This window comes from Protopterus annectens, chromosome 1.part2 (genome assembly GCF_019279795.1).
Source record: "Protopterus annectens isolate FY-2018-M chromosome 1.part2, PAN1.0, whole genome shotgun sequence".
Lineage (NCBI taxonomy): Eukaryota > Metazoa > Chordata > Ceratodontiformes > Protopteridae > Protopterus > Protopterus annectens.
Window position 1 is genome coordinate 179,876,719 of NC_056727.1, and position 20,443 is coordinate 179,897,161.

The following is a 20,443-nucleotide window of genomic DNA, read 5'->3' on the forward strand; positions in this document are numbered from 1 at the left end:
ACAATTCCCTACCAAAGATCCATGAACATGTTAAAAAAAAAAAAAATATATATATATATATATATATATATATATATATATATATATATATATATATATGTATGTATATGTATATATATATATATATATATATATATATATATATATATATATATATATATATATATATATATACACACACACACACACACACACACACACACATGCATACATACATACATACATACTTAAAGCCCCCCAACTCCCAGCACTCCCAGAAAATATGTTCCCACTTACTCTTTTTCTTAACTGTCACACATCCAACGTTTGCTGTCTACCTAAGGAAAAATTCTCTGGAGTCTACTTGGGGTATAAAAATATCTATGTAAACATTTCCAGGCAAAAATCCTAAATCTTCTAGATTTTGTTGTATATTTGGGAGACAATACACATTGTTTCTTTGTGAATTGCTTATCCAGTCTTTCTTCCCATTCCTAATTTCTTCTGATTGATTCTTATAGTTATCATGCAATATTTTATATTTATTTATTTTTTAATGGCAGCTTCTGTTCTAGATTCTATTAAAGACTCTACCAGTGCTAGTCTTTCATTTAGGACCCCCTATTTGTTTATCTTTGCCTTCCCTGTCAAGGATTGATATCAGAGTATAGGTAATGTCTAACCAGCAGTCCAAATAAATTCTTGGCATCTTCCCATTCTATCCTCTTTCCCACTCTGATTATTCGCTTCCAATACCTTGATTTCTTTGCCAGTTTTCTCCAATAAATTCCAGCCCCCTCTTACTCTCTATATTCCTAATTGCAGTCATCCCTATTGACAGAATCTCCTTTCTTCATTTCCATGTTGGCTTAGTTTTTAGGAAACTTTCTGCTACTTTATGGATATAATATTCTGTATGATTATTGTTATTCTCCTTAAAGGTCTGCTTACAAAATCCCAATCTCTCCTTGTTTCTTGAACTTCCCCCATATTTCAATATCATCCCTTTCCACTTTGAATTATAGTTTCTGCTTGTGCTGTGTATACGAGCGTTAACTATGTAGCTCTGAAAATACCTCTTCAAATTGAGTAATCCCAATCCGCCCTGTTCTGTTGGAAGAATCAGCTTATCCCACTTGATTCTTGCTGTCTTCCCCTCCCAGATAACGTCCTTTAGCCCTTTATTAGTTGCTGTCCACAACGTCTGATCTGGTTGGTAAAAATATGCTTGACCTGTATCCAAGACTAAAGGGACTAAAAACATTTTTACTGCTTGTGTCTTACTATCCATATAACAAAGCTTCAATTTCCTCATTTTTTCTATTATCCTTTATATCATTGGCTGTCCCACCAGAATCATTTTTAATCCATACTCCTAAATACTTCATTTTATCATGTCCTCATAAATAAGGCTATTGCTGGTCCAATTTGTTTGTAGATAGATAATTTACCATTATTGCCTTTGTTTTAGCTTCATTAATGTTGTATCCCAAAAAGATTTGAAACTGTCTCAAAATGTCCCACAGCACTGTAATGTCTTTCTGGTTTTGTCAGGTGTAACATATTTGCAAATAGAACCAGCTTTTCTTGACTACCATACCAATTATAGCCTTGTATTTGAGTCCCTTATTTTCTTTGTCAGCAATTCTAATTATAATGCAAATAACAAAGGGGAAAGAGGACCCCTCTGTGTGGTTCCTCTTCTCAAGCAGAAATTATCAGATAGGACACCGTCCACTTTAATTTTCACCTCCGATCCCTCATATATCCTCCTAATCAACCTTAGAATTTTTTCGGGAAATGCAAATGTTTCCATTTCCCTGCTCATAAAGTCCCAGCCTACTTTGTCAAATGCTTTCTCTGCATCAAGACCCACCAACAACAATGGTATTTTCTTATATTTTGCTTCCCTCTTTATCATCAGTGTTCTGTTAATGTTAAATGTTTGCCTCCCATTCACAAAACTACATTGATCCATAACTATCAATTTTGGCATTACTTTTGTCATTCTTTTAGCCATTATAGACATGAACATTTTATAATCATGGATTATTATTGAAATGGGCCTGCATGAAGCTGGTCCGATGGATCTTTACTCTCTTTAGGTATTACTGCTACCACTGCTTTCTTCCAGAATGTTGGTACTTCTCTTAAAATATTGTTAAACAAAGCCTTTCAGATCTTTATTAGTTTTTTTTCCCCTCCTAGCTTGGTTATACATCACAATTTTTATCTCATCTCCTCCTGTCCTAACCATCAGTAAATGAGCCTCATCTATTCTTCTGTAAACTTTTCCATTTGTTATCTTTTTTCTTGATTTTGATATTTCTCTCTTTTATACAGACTTTCGTAGAATTTCCGAAATAGTTCTAATACCCCTACAGGATTTCTTGTTACCTTCCTTGTAATAGGCTCCCTAAGTCTGAAGATAGCCCTTTCTACTTTCTGTTGCCCGAGTCGTTGTGCTAAACGTTTTTGTGCTCTAGAGTTATTATCAATAAACAGTTATCTTTCTAAACTTGTGCATATTATTGAGGTAATCCCTTATTTTATGCTTAGCATTCTGTAGTTGATCCTCCTCTTCTTGTTTGAGATTCTCCGTATTCTGCAATACTTTAACATTTGTCAGTCCCTCTAAATTGTTGCTTCTTAACCATAGCCCCCTTTTATTTCCACCCTATTTTAAACTCCACCTTAATTTTCTCCCACTCCCTAACTATATTTTCAGAAGTTGTTTCTATCCTTTCTATTAGCTCCTGAATACTCTCCACTACCCATTCCTTAAATTCCTCTCTTTTCACTGGATAGGTGGTAAAGTGCCAGTGTCTCATTTTTATTTCATTACCCTGTGTTTTTATTTTAGTTACTATTGGTGCATGATCTGAAATAGTTATTCGGTGCGTATCAAGACCTTCAGTTAAATGCATATGTTCTTGTGAAATGTAAATTCTGTCTAGCCTAGCCCAGTTTTTATATCTTGGGGAATAATATATAAATTCACTCCAAACTCTTATTACTGAAGTCACATCTTCCATGCCAAATATTTTCATAATTTTCTTCAAAAATCTACTCTCCTTTGTTATACTTTCCCTTCTGGGCCCTCCAGACACATCTTCACGGTTGCAAATCACATTCCAGTTCCTACCTATAAGTAATATTCCTTGCTGAAAACTGATTATTTCTCCCAGAATTTTCTTAGGCTCCATTATAGCAGTTTTAGGTGGAATATAAGTGCATGTCAGTACAGTTCTCCTTCCTTGCCAGTAACCCCTTAGCACTACAAATCTGCCATTATTATCTTTTTCATTGTTTGCATTCTTGGTTTTAATACTGTATAGTTCGTAAATCCTTTTCCTAAATAGCCTCTCGGTTTTACTTATATAAAAGGATGGTCAGCTTGAACATTGAGCAACATATACTACCCCCAAGGTATGACAATTACTCTTTGGTAGCCTAAAAGTTGCTCCAAAAATATTAATCTTTAAAACCGACCCTTCATACACAAACTGGCATTGCCTACACATACCACACTTAGCCACACCACTAGTACCACAATTGTTATGATCTGTCTTGTTACTATTACTTTCAAATTCTTAATATTTCTTCCGGTTTTATATACAAACTTGGGTGTCCCATAATACTTCAAATACTTTTAAATTCACTCTGATCATTGACCATTTTTATCTGTTTTTTTCTCGCATCATGAATACTTCCACAATATGGCAAAACAAAAGCTCTGTCTAGTCCTTTTGTGTCAAATACTGACATTTTGAGATCATTTTTCTTTTTCTAATCCTACATCTAAAAGTGGCTTGTACCCGTTACCCCATTCGTTATACACTTCATTAACAATGCTTTCTACCAGTTGTTTAAGATAACCTCTTGATAAAAATATATGAACCAAATTACTTCCTTCCTCTTTAAGAATATCTTTATTTGAGGTCATCCTTGCTATTCTAATTGCTTGCCCTTTGACAAGATCTTTTTTATGTGTAAAAGGATGACAACTGGTATAATTCAAATAGTTATTGCTGAAGGTAGGCTTTCTGTATATTCAAGACCTAAAACTACTCCATGTTGTATAGTGGTGTCCAAGTAATTCACACACTCATTATTACAAGTATAGATAAATTTAAAAAGTAGTCATAGCCTGTAAATAATCTATATGAAATCTTTCATTTCTTCTGACGGATCCTTGTCATAAAATGAAAATATCATCTAAAACATGCAAATAAAGTTTGGAAACATTATAAAACTTTGAAGTAAATGCGTACTAGTGTTCCCATCCAAACAATGCTAAATTAGTGTACACAGGGGTGCATACAGCCCTCATTGCTACGCCTCTAACTTGTCTAAAGTGTTCACCTTCAAAAAATATATAATTGTTTTCCAAAACAGTATTAATACAGTCATTTAGTAACTTAATATAACTCCAGCTTTCAAAAAATCAAATAAAAGACCTTCGTTAAAGAAAGTGGCAGACAGGCTTGGGAGGAATACAGACAAGGTTGTGACGATCAGCTGCGGTTTTCGTTTTTCATTTTAAGCTGTGCCAGCATCCATCATGTGGCATTCATTAGTTACAGTTGGTCTCCTCCTGGGTTTTTCCAATTCTCGAAGCTTTTCATCTTCCTCCACCTGGTCACAGGATATAATCAACCACATTAACAAATTAAATACTACATGGAAGGCAGGACAAAACATTTACAATGTGGATCAGAGTTATTTGAAGCGTCTGTGTGGTACAATTCTGCATGGTCCAAAATTGCCTTTAAAGACTTCCTCTTTTGGAAAAGTGAAGCTTCCTGATAACATTGATTCACGAACTCAGTGGCCCAATTGCCCAACAATCCGAGAGATCCAGGATCAGGGATCTTGTGGCTCATGTTGGGCATTTTGGTGCTGTAGAGACCATGCCTGACCATGTCTGCATCCACTCTGGGAGAAAGCAAAATAAATGTGGAGGTATCTGCTGAAGATCTGCTTTCATGCTGCGGCTTTGAGTGTGGAATGGGATGCAATGGTGGCTGTCCATCGGGAGCGTGGCAGTACTGGACTGAAAGTGGCTTGGTGTCTTGGGCGCTGTATGGTTCTGGCATAGGTTGCAGGCCATATACCATTCCTCCCTGTGAACATCACATGAATGGCTCACAGCCACCGTGTTCTGGAGAAGGAGGTGAGACACCACCCTGTGTGAAAGTGTGATGCTGGCTATACTCCATATGAAAAGGACTAGATTTACGGTGAATCTGCCTATAGTGTCCCTTCCTCTCCTGAAAGCATAATGGAATAAATTTATAAGAATGGACCTTTGGAGGGGGCCTTCACTGTGTATGAAGACTTCCTGCTGTATAAATCAGGTGTGTACCAATATCACACTGGAGAGGCTGTTAGGGGTCATGCTATTAATATCTTGGGCTGGGGCATAGAAAGCAACACTCCTTACTGGCTGGCTGATAACTCATGGAATACAGACTGGGGTGGTAATGGCTACTTCAAAATCCTCTGTGGGCAGGATCATTGTGGTATTGAGTCTGAGATTCAGGCTGGAATTCCAAAAAATGCAGCAGAGTTTTCTAACAGCATCTTCTTTGAAAAGTACAAGAAGTGTTTTGCAGCAACACAGTCTGAGAGAAAACATTACTGAAAATCACTGTTTTTATTTTAAATTTAAGGAGATGCTTTTTAACTGTTATAATGGAGTCTATATTAGAACACCGAACATTCAAAATGTCTGGTGTTCAAATATCGAACCCTATCAATCGAAAATTAAAAACATTGAACATTCAGAACAGCGAATTTTTTCCTAGGGAAAAAAAATTGCTGTTCCAAAACACATACACACAACACAAGCACACCAAACAAACAGCAATCCACACACTTGCACACTAAACAAACAGCAATCCACACACTTACACCTAACCCTACACTAAACTATGCATGCATCACTAACTATCCACTTACCTTAACCCAAACCCTAACCCTAACCCTAAGGTCTGTCACTATCGCACAGTCACCTCACCCGTGCCCTAACCCTAACTCACCTAACCTGCCTTAACCCTCACGTCCACACAATCGCACACTTGCCTGAACCCAACCCATAATTTTCCACCACTGCGCTGAAAATACTGAAGCAACAGAAATGGACAAACAAATTCTTTCCCAAGGAAAAATGTTGGTTTTCTGCTTCTTCGATATTTTCAGCGTTCGCTGAAAATGGGTCGATATTAGAACACTCGACATTTTGAATGTTCAGTGTTCTAATATGACCTGTTATAATGAAAGCCAGTTCCAAATCATGCTTGCCTAAGTGCAATTAGGTTTTATATTTTTAATTGTATTAGTTTTAGCCTTGTGTTTACATGAGACTGCTTATAAGAATGATAACTTTTATAACTGACCATAAATTGAGAACCATGTTTTTTTTTTTAATCAGTACATTCTAATTGGGAGACTTTTTTTTTTTTGCTCTAATTTGCTTGTAAAACTGTATTGTGTATTGTAGTCCCAAAGGCAGGGAGGGCGGGTCTGCAGTATCTGACTTTAGTTCTGCTTATGAGAAGTGCCCACTGTCCTACTAGCAGTCTTGATGATATCGGAACACTACAGATTCACACATTCATAGGACATGGCATCATTTAGTTCAGGAAATGTTTAACAGGTGGCATGATGCCAGGGTAATCTAGGCTTGTCTAGGTTCCAGGGCCATTAGCCTAGTACACACCTATGAACCTATGAAATCCAAACCTTCTTTACTGGCAGTACAAGAAAACAAATGTACTACATCAGTAATGGGGAATGTTATAGAACTAACCTATATTTCACATGTCAATCTCCCCAAAAAGTCCCACAAGTCTTTTAATATATGGGTCTTCATGGAAAAAATAGGATTCAACATGCAATCAATTAATATTGCATAGGGATGAGTCTTAGATCTCTCCCCAGCCACTATTAGTCTAAGTGGTGGATTCAAAATGCCCTTGTGCACGTTAGAAATGCCAGAAATGGTTAGTATCCTAGGACATGGATTTCTTAGAAAAGAAAAATTGTACACAACATCAAATGTCCTTCTATTCTAATGTTGCAGTATTCTTTACATGGGGGATCCTCTGCCAAGGGTGATATGACATCCAGCCAGCATACAAGAGTTTTTAAGAAGTGCTAGTTCATGGGGTGTTGCACGAATGGCTTAGGAGTACATAGTCCATAAAAGCCAAGTCCGCACGTACAAGCCTCAGATCTTCTCTGCCATATTCCGAATACCATCTTCAATTGTTGGATCTGTTTGCCTAAGTCGTTTGTTGCTGGTCCAGTTTTCAGATAAGTGCCCATTAGGATTTTTTTTTCTTTTTTCTCTTGCTTCCGCTTTCTGTTGAGGGTTTCATGTCATTCAGGAAAGGCAAGTAGCAATGTGGAAGACAGATTCCTCACAAGGATTGTCATGATATGTCTCTTGTTTGGAGCTCATGCATGACCATGCAACTTGCTATATTTGCCAAACCTTCATCCCCAAGACCCTATGTAGCTGTCTTTCATCCCTTAAGATTTACTTAGAAAATCAGTGACTGAAGTGTTTAGCTAGGGACATTGTAGAGGGTTGTTTTCCCTTAAGCCTGTGTTGAAGAGAATGGCCAATAAGCTGGGGCCTGAATCTTCAGCTGTGTCTTCTACCTCTGATGTCTCTCTCGAGGTCGGTGAAGACCTAGATGTCCATCCAGAGGTTGGCTCGGGTTCTTCAGTGTGTACCGCATTGGATACCATCAAGGAATCCAACTTAGGCGTGCTGTCAGAGGCCATGCAGACGTCCACATTGAATGAACAGGGGGAACCAAGGCTCGTTATTTCAGAAGGCCCTAGGGGTAGCCCACAGATACTAGTTAGGGAGGATATTTCAGCTAATATTATTGAGTGCAGGCCTATGTTGAGTCCCTTCACTTTTCATCAGGCTGATATGAGGTTAAAAATGATGCAACAACCAAGCACATTTCTGCACCTAAGACCCTGCAATCTGATTGGGAAACTTTTTCTCAAGGCTTGCTTAATGATGTTATAGCTTTTAAGTCTCCTTCAGCTGATCTGGTTTCTCCTTTAACTTCTTCCCCACTAAAGAGAGTTGGGGTACTAGAATCATCCTGAGGATGAGGGTTCTTCGGAGGATGAATCCTTGGCCTGCTCCACTCAAATTCCACCCCCCCCCCCCCCAAAATATGCTTTTGCTGAGGAAGAGTCTAATGGCATAGATTCTCCAGTGGAAGAGATCACATTAGGGGAAACCTTAGGTAAAATGAGGGAATTTTTTTAACTGGGACTGCTCTCCGGTTTCTGATGTACAGAAAAGATGTTATGATCTTTTACAAAAGGATTCTCCTTCCCCGTCTGGTATACCTCATGTCTTACCAGCCTTTTTGGATGCATTTTCTTCTGCATCTAAGGCCACAGACTCTCAGGCCTCTGCCCCTATAAGGCTTGATCAGTTTTATAATGTGCCAGAAGAGTGTAAATTTCTTTACAGATGTCCTTCAGCAGATCCTGCAGTGGTTTCCATTACTTCTGACAAAACTTCTAGACTATTGCCATCCACAACACTTCTCCCTTCTGATAAGGAGAGCAAGACTATGGAAAGAATAGGGGGAAAAAAGTTTATACTTCTAACTTATGTTTCTGTGCTGTAAATTACCAAACCCATGTAACCAGATATGCTTTGGCTCTTCTTTCTCAAGCCTCTCAAGCAGTTTTTCACCTCCCAGACTCTAACGTTAAAACTCAGCTGATGTCTCTTTTAGGAACTTCTTCTCAGGTTGCTTGCCACTCCATTAAATGCAGCTATGATGCAGCAGAAGCATCTTCCAGTGCAGCTGTTTCTGGACCTGTTTTTAGGAGGTTGAGGCTTCACCCACTGCCAGATGATGTCAAAGCAAAATTAATGGATGCTCCTTTAGACAGTAGTGCTTTGTTTGGGGCTGCAGATTTAAATATTTGCAGGAGAAAAGTAAGGAGCACAGGACTTAAAGCATATCTTTGTTTTGCCTGCTCCCAAATTTCAGCGGAATTATCCCTTAAAGACTTTTTTTTAGAAAACAAGCTCCCCTGCTCACGTCGAAAAACAAAAAGGGAGGTAGGAGAGCTCCTCAGTCTAAGCCTTTTCAGCCAGTTCCTGCCCAGAAGCAGCCCTTTCCAGACAAGCCAGGTAGTCTCTGATTACCACACTCATCTCAGTCTTGTTACTCTTTCTCAGTGTCTTTCCCTGTTTCTCCCAGTTTGGGAAACTATTATTCAAGACTCATTGGTTCTTTCTATTATCAAACAAGGGTATTTCATGATCTGGAAAACTCTTCCTTCATTCATGGCTATTCCACAACCACCTCAAGACCAACTGCATCCATTTCCACAGGTGCTTCAGGCATTGCTACAACAGGGAACAATTCAAGAAGTTCCTGTACCCCTCAGGGGAAGAGGGTTTTACTCCAGGATGTTTCTCTTAATCAGAACAGACAGTCCATGGAGAACCATTGTGGATCTTTTTCACCTCAATACTTTTCTGAAAGTTCCTACCTTCCGCATGCTGTCCTTGCAAACCTTGTTTCCTCTTATTCTTCCTCAGGCTTACATGACCTCTGTGGACATCAAGGATGCTTATCTTCACATTCCCATTCATCCCCTTCACAGGAAATGTTTACGCTTTCTGTTGCTTCCTTGAGCTTTCAGTACTCACTTTTGCCCTTTGGTCTTTCCACTGCTCCAAGGGTATTCACAAAGTGTCTCACTCCTGTCATTGCTTCATTGCTTATTGCAGACTTTAGAGCATCCAGGTTTATCCTTATCTGGACAGTCGTTTTATAGCTCCTTGTTCAGAGACCCTGGAACAAAATCTACAGTCCACTATTTTTTTTTCTGCAAAGGTTGGGGTTTACAATAAATTTCAAAAGGTCCTTTCCATCTCTGCCTCCTTCGAAAGTTCAGTCTCTCATTTCATACTTCCAAAGTCTTCTCTGTCTTCTTTTTCTTACAGCCAGGGAGTTTTTCAGGCTTCTGGGTTTCATGGCATCCACCATTCCCATGCTACCTCTGGCCAAACTTCACATGAGGAAGTTTCAGTGGTACCTGAAATCAGTTTGGATGCAGCATGCACATCCACTGTAGTTTGTGGTCCCTCTTCTCCCTTGTCTCAGAAAGGAACTCCTTTGCTGGATTCAGCAGATTTCCCTGAAGCCAGGCTTTCCTTTGCATCCTCCTCTTCTCACTCGAGAGTTGTTTACAAATGCCTCTGACCTAGGACTGGGAGCAACCTTTGCTTCCATGATGGTATAGGGCCTTTGGTCCCTTTCTCAAAAGGAGGACCATATCAGCAACAAAGAGATAATAGCCCTCGTATTAGCTCTTCAGGTTTTCCATCCATCCTCTTTTCTGTCCAGGACCTCTAAACCTATTTACAGACAATGCCACAGTTATGTGGTATGTAAAGAAACATAGGGGTGATAAAGTCATACCTTCTGTGCAGGTTAGCTGTCATGGCTTGGGAACTGGCAGTTCAGCACCAGGTGACTCTTCAGGCATTTTTATATCTCCTTCAGTCAGACTTCTGTGGCAGACCGTCTGAGCAGGTCCATGCGTCAATCCCATGATTGATGATTCACAGGGATGTGCTTCTCGATATTGTCCATTGGTGGAATACTCCTCAAGTAGATCCATTTGCCTCCCCTCTGAACAGACAACTTCCTCTTTTTTTTGTGCAAGAGTCCCAGGTCCTCTGATTTGGAAGGTAAACGCCCTATTAGTTTCTTGGAGGGGGTGTTTCTTATGGGTATATATCAGAAGATCGAAGTTTCAAAACTTTGAATCTGATATGGTCGACACAATATGATCGAAGTCTTGAAACTTCAAATATTTTAACGGAGATCTCTGTACAGTGCGGAAAGGGAAAAATGATCTTTTCTGCACTGTAGTGCAATCTCAAAGTTGTTATATTTAAGTAGTGGGGGGTGCAGGGGGGCTTGCACCCCTGCTTAGAGCATTTAAATAGTTTGTTTTTGTAGGTTGTTGTGTTTTATTACATTTTCGATGTTTCAACACTTAGATTTATATGGTGTCGACCATATCAGATTTGAAGTTTTGAAACTTCGATCATGTAATGTAAACCCTTTCTTATGGATTCCCCTTTTTCCTCTCTTTCAGAAAATCCTGTTCAAGATTCAGCAGGACAGACCAAAAGTCTTGCTGGTGACTCCCTTTTGTCCAAGAAAGCATTGGTTCCCTCTTCTGCATTTAGCCAAGGGCAGTCATCACAAGTTATCTCACAGGGTGGACCTTCTCACACAGGACAAAGGATCTCTTATCCATCCACATAGAGTTGGGGATATGAATGACTTGCTTTCTTCTCTGACTTGCGTAAAGGGGGAAAATACTCATAGAGGTCAGTATCCCTGGTTCCTACATTACCATTATCAAAATATGCAGTATCATGCCGAAAATAAGACCTATCAGGTCTGGGACTTGAATACTTTGAAGGAGGATTTTCCCTCTTTACCACCATAAATCTTTGATTTAATGGTGTATGCTGTTTTGTTTCTATATGGCCTTACATCTCTCTCAATTTTTCTTTGTTTCTTCTTTTGTATCTCTACACGTTTAGAATGTTCATCTTGTCTGAGATTATCTGAGGCTCTCACTGCATGAGCTGAAGACTGTTGCTGGAATAGGGAAATGTGGTGTGCTTTGTTCAGTCAAGTACCATTGCCTACCAGGAGCAGCTTTGTCTTTGAACATACCATCCTTCAGAGAACATCAGCATTTTTTTCTTTATCAGTTCTGTTTCATCATTTATTCATTTATATATTTAGCATAATAATACATTCAATCCTAATTTGGCTTTCGCAATATAGTAATGATGTAGATTCAGCTATTAAAATGATTTATTATTTGATGAATATGTTGAATTATATAATAAAGTTTTTAATAGGGTAGATTTGAAATGTGTAGAGATGCAAAACAATAAACAAAGGAAGCGTGAGAGAAATGTAAGGCAACAGAGAAACAAAATTGTGTACTTTATTAAATCAATGAATTATGGTGATAGAGGGAAATCCTCCTTCAAAGTATTAGAGACCCACACCTGATGGGTCTGATTTTCATTGTGATACTATATATTTTGGTAAATGTTGGAACCAATGATACTGACCTCTGTGAGTATTTTCCCCCTTTATACGCAAGTCAGAGAGGAAAGCCAGTCATTCATGCCCCCCATTCGATACAGGATCACATATTCAGGAGGAAGGAGAAGTCCATCTTTTGAACAATACCAATTTTTGTACCTATGAAAGAACAGAGGGGGGAACAAAAAGCAAGGGAGTAATTTTTAAAGAGTGTAATGGTATTCTATTAATGCATAATGGTATCTGATTGTCATTTAGAAGTCACTCTCAATCACTACTTCTCATTTCAAAAAAGGTGTAAGTATAGCCCAAAGAGATGTGTTAACATAGAAGACGTATTAGAACTAAAATTATATATTAGAAAATTGAATTTGGATTTATATTTTTTATTCCTCCTGCAGGAAATTCCTTGGGTTCTCTGTTTTTTCATCACACTTTCAGTTCTCTGCTTTACCCTTCGGTCTGTCCATCACTCCCATGGGCTTTACAAAGTGCCTTGCATCGGCCATTGCCTTCTGCAGAATATAAGAATGCAAAATATTTCCATACCTGGACTATCTTCTCATGCGGGCCTCCTCCCAATGCACCCTATGGCTGCATGTCACTTACATTACCTGGCTCCTAGAAAGGCTAGGTTTCACCCTCACCTTCTAGAAGTCTTCCCTGACCCATTATCAGGATCTAGTCTTCTTGGTTTACAGGCTGAATACTGTTTTTCCATTGTTGTCTTTCTCGTCCAGAACAAAATCCTATCCCTGACCAGCTGCTTCCACTCCCTGCTCCTACTGGAATCCACCTCAGCAAGAGAAATCCTAAGAACTCTGAGTGATGTGGAAGCCAATATACGTGTTCACAAAACTACACATGAGAGAAGTCCAGTGGTACTTAAAGTCCCTTTGGTTTCAACAATGCCATCCTCTGGACTTCCAAATCCTTCTCTTGCCATTTCTGAAGAAAAAGTTCCAATGATAGACCTTTTAATTCTTCTCAATCTAGGTCTTCCTTTCTGCCAACCCACGCCCACTCAGGACATCCACACAGATGTTTCAGAACTGGCTTGGGGTGCTTGGATGGCTCCCACAAGAGTTCAAGCTCAGTGCTTACCCAGGGAGATGTGAAAGCACATCAACATCATGAAAACAGCCCTTACTCAAGCCCTTCCAGTGTTTTTCACATCTGGAACCCAGTGCCACTCAATATTTACACAGACAACACTGTAGTCATGTGGTACATCAACAATGAGAGGAGGGGGATAAGGTCCTACAAGCTTTGTGAGACAGCTCTAATCGCATTGGACTGTGCAGTAAAAGCAAATCTGGCCCTGAAAGTTGTTTAAATACAGTCAGAAGACAACGTTCTCATGGATTAACATCCATGGAAGACCCTCACAAATGGATGTTGAGGAGAGAGGTCATTTCGGATATAATCAGCAAATGGAGTGCTCAAGTAGACCTGTTTGCCTCCTCTCAGAACAGACAGCTCAAACTGTTCTGCTGCAGGACGCCAAGCTTGGAGAATGGATAGCATGTCCTTCCACTTGGGAGATGATGTCCCTGTATGCCTTCCCCCTCTCTTTTTAATGCAAAAATATTGTCCCCCTAAAGATCCAAAAGGACAAACCAAAAATCTTGTTAGTGACTCCCTTATTCTCCAGGCATCATTGGTTTCCCTTTCTCTTCCACCTGGCTAGGGGCCATCATTACGGGTTACCCTGCAAAAGTGGACTTACTCTTAGGGAAAAGGGAACCTGCATTAACCCAACCTTCAGGCTTTCAACCTGAAGCTTTGGGTGATAGAATTTTAATACCTTTCATACATCAGTTTTAAGAGGACGTGCTACAGGTACTCCAGGATGTAAGAAAACCAGTTGAAAAAATATATATCTCCAAGTGGAGGGAATTTTCTGTTTTTGTCTCAAGAAGAATAAAGTCCCCTTTCAAGCACAGATACCTCTTATTCTGTCTTACTTGTGTGAGTTCCTTAAAAATCGATTAGCCTTCTATTCTGTTAAGGCACTCCTATGTGCTTTTTCTGCCTGCGTGCATTTAGACCCTCCTGTACTTGGATCAAAGTCGAACACTTTTTAAAAGGATTCCTAAATTTAAATATTCTCTGGAGTGCAGTTCTACCCTAATAGGATCTGAATTTTGTCCTAGAAAAGCCTTGCATTGCCTTCTTGTCCCTTTGAAATTCTGTACCTGGAAAACTATCTTACTGGTTGCCAGAAGAGTTTCAGAGCTTCAAGCCCTTATGATCATTCTTACCTTCCTTTTCCTTCACAAGGGTAGGGGCTTGTTAAGGGCTAACCGTTCTTTTTTGCCTAAAGAAGTAAATTAGCAGACCATCCATTTACCTACTTTCCTCCCTAATCCACAGAATAGCAGCAAAAGACTCCTCTACTCATTGGATGTACACAGACAGCTGAGGTTCTACTTGGACAGAACAAAACCTTTAGGAAAGCAGACCAGCTTTCTGTCTCTTTTCAGGAGGGTGACCCTGTCTCCAAACAAATGAAAAATCCATCTTTTTTGTTGCTCCTTCCATGGCAAATCCCTGCCCTCTCGCTTTAAGCCTTACTCTACCAAAATTGTCTCCTCTTTTGGGGCCTTTTTTAAAGGTATTTGCTCCAGAGCCATTACTGAGGCAGCCACTTCACACCTTTACTAAACATTACAGAGTGGATGCATTTTCTAGGTCTATAACCTCCTTTGCCAGATCTGTACTGCTAGGTCTGGTAGGCCTCTCACCTTTTTCAGATCTGTCAACCTTTAACAACCTCTAGCTTTGGGAATCACTTGACAGTTTAGAATACTGCAGTAATAATCAATGGAAGGGCATAGTACAGTTGTATAAGAACTTACCATAACAGTAGATGTCCTACTGATCACTGTTGTAGTATTGCTTTCCTCCCTTTCTTATTGTTCAACCTTCTTTTTGGCCCTCTATTTCTTGTGGACCAAGGGGAAAATCATCTCTCTCTCTCTCTCTCTCAGCTGGTTTACAACTTATCAGTGGTCCTCAGGACCTTCCCAGGTCTCCTGGTTCTAGATAGTCTGAGGATCTTATGCTCATACATCTGCTTATGTACCCCTACTCTGACAGGCTGAGGTCATACATCAGATGTATGGAGTGCCTAGAAGATTTTGGCTTTGGTACCAAGGAGTCCTTGCTGGTGTCACGGACTAAGTCTATGCCTCAGCTGACAGTGGGTGAACCTGCAGTGGTCATTAGTTATTCTTCAGACCAGTCAGCTGTCCGTCTTCAACTGTTACCCTTTCAGCCATCACAAATGAGGTTAGCCATGTCCTGTTCGGCTGTTTGTGGCCAGGCATGAGAGAACCATATTTATGTCCGGGAGAAATTCTGAGAGATCTTCCACTGGAACTCCTGTTTAAAAAAAAAAAAAAAAAAAAAAAGCAAAGAATTTAACACTGCTCTTCTGAAGTAATTACTGTAAAAAGAAAAAAAAAGATGAGTTCCTTACCTTGGCAAGACAGGTATTAGAAGCAGTGAATCTTGGTAAACAGAAGCCATTTCAGGTGAGCATCTCATGTAAAGTTATTCCTGAAGAAACTGGGTTTGATGATTCTGACTTTGACAGAGATAGAGATGTTTCTCCTGCAGATTCCCGATATCAGCTTTCTGATTGTGAGGAAAATGTTGTCTTCTCCTCTTTTTTGGAGCAATTTTCTTTTAATCAGGCCATTGCCAAGATAAATGCAGTATTTTTATGAGAGCAAGTAGATGCTCCCCATGAAATAAGGCGATACTACTGTATGTTACAAATGGATATACCTCATTCTTCTCCAGTTCCTCCTGGATGTTGTGTTGAATGCTACCTATGGTCATCCTGATACCTAGCCATCAGTTCCTAAAAAAAAATAGATCAGCTGTATAAGGTACCTTTGGCTAATAAATTTCTTTTCTCACTTAGATCTGACCCAGCTCCCATTTCAATTGTGTCTTATGCTGACAACAGGTTGGTCCTTAATGCTAATCCTTCCCTGGTGAGAAGGTAACATGTAGGACTGTATTTAATCTTCAGAATTCTGAATTATCAGGCATGCACATGGAAATTTATGCTTTGTCATATGGGCAGTCTGAAGGAACGGTCTTCCACTCTCTCTGCAGGTGAACACTAGATGAGCACATTTTTAAAACTGTTTCTACCCTGTCACAGGTATCTAAATATGCTTTGAAGAGTGTGAATGATTGTGCAGATACCATGTCTGCGGCCACTTCCACTGCTATAGTGTTGAAAATATATGTTCTGGTACATAACCAAAAGTTTTCTGATGATGTAAAGTCTGAAATCTTAGATTCTGCTTTAGATAAGGAGGTATTGTTTGCATCCTCTGCTGCCCACATTCTCAAACAATATGATGAAAGTGGGAAATTGATTAAGGGAGTTTGAAAGATCTTTTGTGTGCTTCAATAAAAATCTTATAGGCCTCCTTTCACAAAAATGCCAAATAAACGAAAAACACTATTTTTCTGGCAAACATGGTGCTATAAAAGATGGTTGGAGATAAATAACAAGAAACAGAAGTCTTTCAAAACAAAAAACAAAAAAACAAACAAACCAACTATACAGAATGACTATGCCAACATTCTTTCCCTCTTCCCTCTGCTATGGCCAGTACCTCTACAAATCTGTTCCTCATACTGATTCCTTACATTTCTCTGTGACAAAAGATTGTTTCAGATTCTTTTGGGTTCTAAAAGTGGTTCAGTAGGGTTACAGATGACACTTAGATACAAAAAGCTGCTTTCAGTGAAATTCCTCCCCACACTTTGAACAAAACAGAATTGTTTCCTTAGGTTCTGCAGTCTTTTCACACATACGGAGTCCTAGAACCAGTCCCTGTAAGTCAAAAGGGGAAAGGTATCTATTCCAAAATATCTCTGGTACCAAAAAGAGGGTTCTTGGAGACCAGTACTAGATCTTTCATTGTGAAAGTATTTCAATTCAGAATGTTGGCCTTACAGAACCTGTTAGCCCTCATTCCTCCCATTAGTTATGTCTATTTGACCAATCTGGGCTGTCAAATAAATAATGCAAACTCCTCCTTGACATCTCACAGGATTGTGTTTCTGGGCTGTCTTGTAGATCCTTCAGCAGGTCTTTTTGACAAGAGAAGGTGAATGTTTATCTGGAATTTTTCCTGAGCTTCTCAAATCAATCTCAGACTTTTGCAAGAGAATTTCTCGGGATCTTAGGATTTATTACTTCTGTTATTCTCGTGATTTCTTTAGCCAGGTTGCATGTGAGAAATATGCAGTGGTTTCTAAAAAACACATGTACCCAGCATTTACATTATCTGAAGTATCGCATTCCAGTTTTTGTTTTTTAAAATGGGAACTGCATTATTGGAGAGAAGAAATTCAGCTATAACTAGGTCCCCCTTCTCTCTTCATACCCCAAACCAATCTCCCACCACAGGCTCGTCAGATTTTGCTTGGAGAGGAGTTTCCATGAAGGTCAAGGTGTGAGGCCTGCGAAGTTTTTTAGATGGACCAAAGCAGGTCAACATAAAGGAAATGCTGGCTATGATCCATGCATTGAAGTCTCTCCATTACCTGTGTTCCTGCTTCAAGTAATTATAGACAATACCACAGTAATGTGGCACATAAACAAACAGGGACATACAGTCACAGCCCCTTTGCAGACTGGATGTGATGGCTTGGGAGTTAGCTCTTCAGCATTTCTACCCTTCCAAACATTAGATTCTGCCAAAGCAAAACATAGTGGTAGGTAAGCTGAGCAGGTCCAGAACAGACCCTCACAAATGGAAATTGAATTGGGAGGGGGGGGGGGGGCAGATATGTTTTCCTCCTTTCAAAACAAACAAACAAATTTTGCTTCAGGGCTTTCTTGCAGACAAGTCTTAGAAAACTGATGCTTTTTCATTCCCTTGGAAGGCAATGTTCCTTTATGCATTTCTACCCTTTCCACTGATATCCAGGGTAATTCTGAACTCTTTCTTCTCTGTGTCTGCTAAAACAGTTTTTGAAAGGAGTTTTATGTCTGAGACCTCTTCATAAATGGGTTGCTCCTCCTCCTTAGAATTTCAACTTTGTGCTGGAGAAGTTCAGTCCCCTTTTGAACTTTCCTACTTTCTTTGACAGCCATGCTTGATTGTCACAGCTCTTTTTTTCACACAGTCTATCCATCCCTTTCCTGGGTGTCTTTGTTTCTTCTTGTCTTCTTCCTGTATGTCCCAAATTTTCTTCATAAGGTTGTCTTCTGATTTCCTGCACATGTATTCAAACCATCATAATCTGTTCTCTTTGACTTTCTCTGCAATAGGAGCTGCTTGGGCTTTGGCTCTGATGTCCTAATTTCTTTGTCTGTCACACCGTGTGCATCCAACCACCCACCTCAGACACTTCATGTCCATCACTTCTAGCTTCCTCAACCGCTTTGCTGTCACCTACCCAGGTTTCTGTACCATACAGTAATACTAGTTGCACCACTGTTTTATACATCTTACTTTTCAGCTTCTCTGGTATTTTACAGTCATACATTACCCCTGACACTCTATGCCAGTTGGCTGCACCCACTCTTTCTAGCTTTGACCTCCTTATTCACACTTCTCTTTCTTCAATCACCCCTCCCAGGTACTTGAAGATTTTAGCTTTTTCCACTGTCTTCTTTTCAGTCTCAGTTCTCTGCCTATTTCCCCAGTTTGCTGCCATTACAACTGTCCAGATGTCCTTCAAGAATGCAACTGCAGTCCTGACATATGGGTTGTCCTGCCTCAGGCAGCCCCTCGGTCGGCCAGATTCCAAAGTCTGGGTCCGGCATCAGCTGATGTCGCCTCTTCCCTGACGTCAGAGCGGCTGTCCAGTTTCATCTCATGTGCTTTCAGTTTTGCATTCCTTTCCTCCTTGTCCTTTGCAGAAGTTTGTGTTCTGAGTCTGCCTGCAAAGTTATCATCTGCATACAGCAGCTTTATTGATCTATTCCTTCTGACCTGTTAGCTAATGTAGTTTATCACCAGTATGAACAGCAGTGGGCTCAGAGCTGAATCTTGATGCACACCCACTCCCATTGGGAACCCCTCAATAGGTCCAAACACTGTTCTTATTTGTGTCATTGGGCCTTGGCATAGCGTGCATTAGTTCTACCAGTATTTCTGGGATTTTGAACCACAGCAGTACTGTCCAAATCAGCTTTCTTGGAACCTTCTCATGCTTTCTCCAGGTCTATGAATGCCCAATTGGACTCTTCTCTAGCTTCTTCTCAGTTGTAACTGCAGACATTTGGACAGTTTTGTTGCATCCTGATCTGAATCCAAACTGCCCATCTTATTTTACTGCTATACTACATATTCATTTATCAATCATCCTTTCCAGAACATTCACTCAGTGTGACAGGAGGTTGATACCCTATACTGCCCACAGTTGGGTATGTCCCCTTTGCCTTGTACAATGGAACTGGTATGCTTATTCTCCAGTCATCTGGGATAGCCTTTCTCTCCATATTTCTATGAGTACCCCAGGAGCTATTTCTCTCAACTCCCCCAGCATCTTGATTATATCTGCCATGACCTCATCTGAGCCTGCTGCTTTCTCTGACTTAATTTTCCTTAGTGTTTTTCTTCTTATAGGGTGGGCTCCTCTTTTTCTTTACCCATAGGCTATATCTAGGGGAGTACTGCTTATGCAGTGTTTTCTTCACTCAGAAGTGCTTGGAAGTACTCTTTCTAGCTGCAATTGATGTTCTGTTGACTGGTGAGCAGGTGGTTGCTGACATTCCTTATGAAGGGTCTCTGATAACTGTCATTTTTATGGGCTCATAGGTGTTTACTAGTCTAACAACCACAAGGGCCTTTTTAAGCCTAGCTATGCATCCCACATCTGACAAGTTCTGATACCCTTGATAAGTGTAAGCAGGGATTTGGGAGATAAACCATTTGCAGGTTACCTGTGTCTGTTAAGAGACAAAGGTGCCAAACCAGGAACGAATTTCCGGTTTCCCATCCAGTTGTCCAAGTTGCACTTAAATTGGGCTAGGGAAGAACTCTTATCTTTATCTTTCTGCCTTTTTCAACATGATAAAAGTTTCTTTGTGCCATCTACTGAATCACTTTTTAGGAGCTGGTAGAGTGCCTCTGATGCTTGGATGTCCTTCATATTGATGACTGCTGCCATAGCATAAGCTATATATGTTATATTCTGCCGAGGATATAACCACTGTCCAGCTTCCAAAGCTTCAGAGCATCTTCTGTGCACACAAATTGTAAAACAACTTGAGCAGAACAGTCTAAAAAACAAGTTTGGGAAAGAAGCCCTTCAGAACTTTACTGTCA

At 39.9% G+C, this 20,443-nt stretch overlaps 1 protein-coding gene and 1 pseudogene across 1 annotated transcript in view; both read left to right on the plus strand.

Moving 5' to 3' along the window:
• Positions 1-20,443, plus strand: part of VASH2 (vasohibin 2) — a 1,568,646-nt gene that overhangs the window by 338,744 nt on the left and 1,209,459 nt on the right. The gene's annotated exons all lie outside the window — the stretch shown is intronic.
• On the plus strand, positions 4,544-5,626 carry LOC122792453 (annotated as a pseudogene).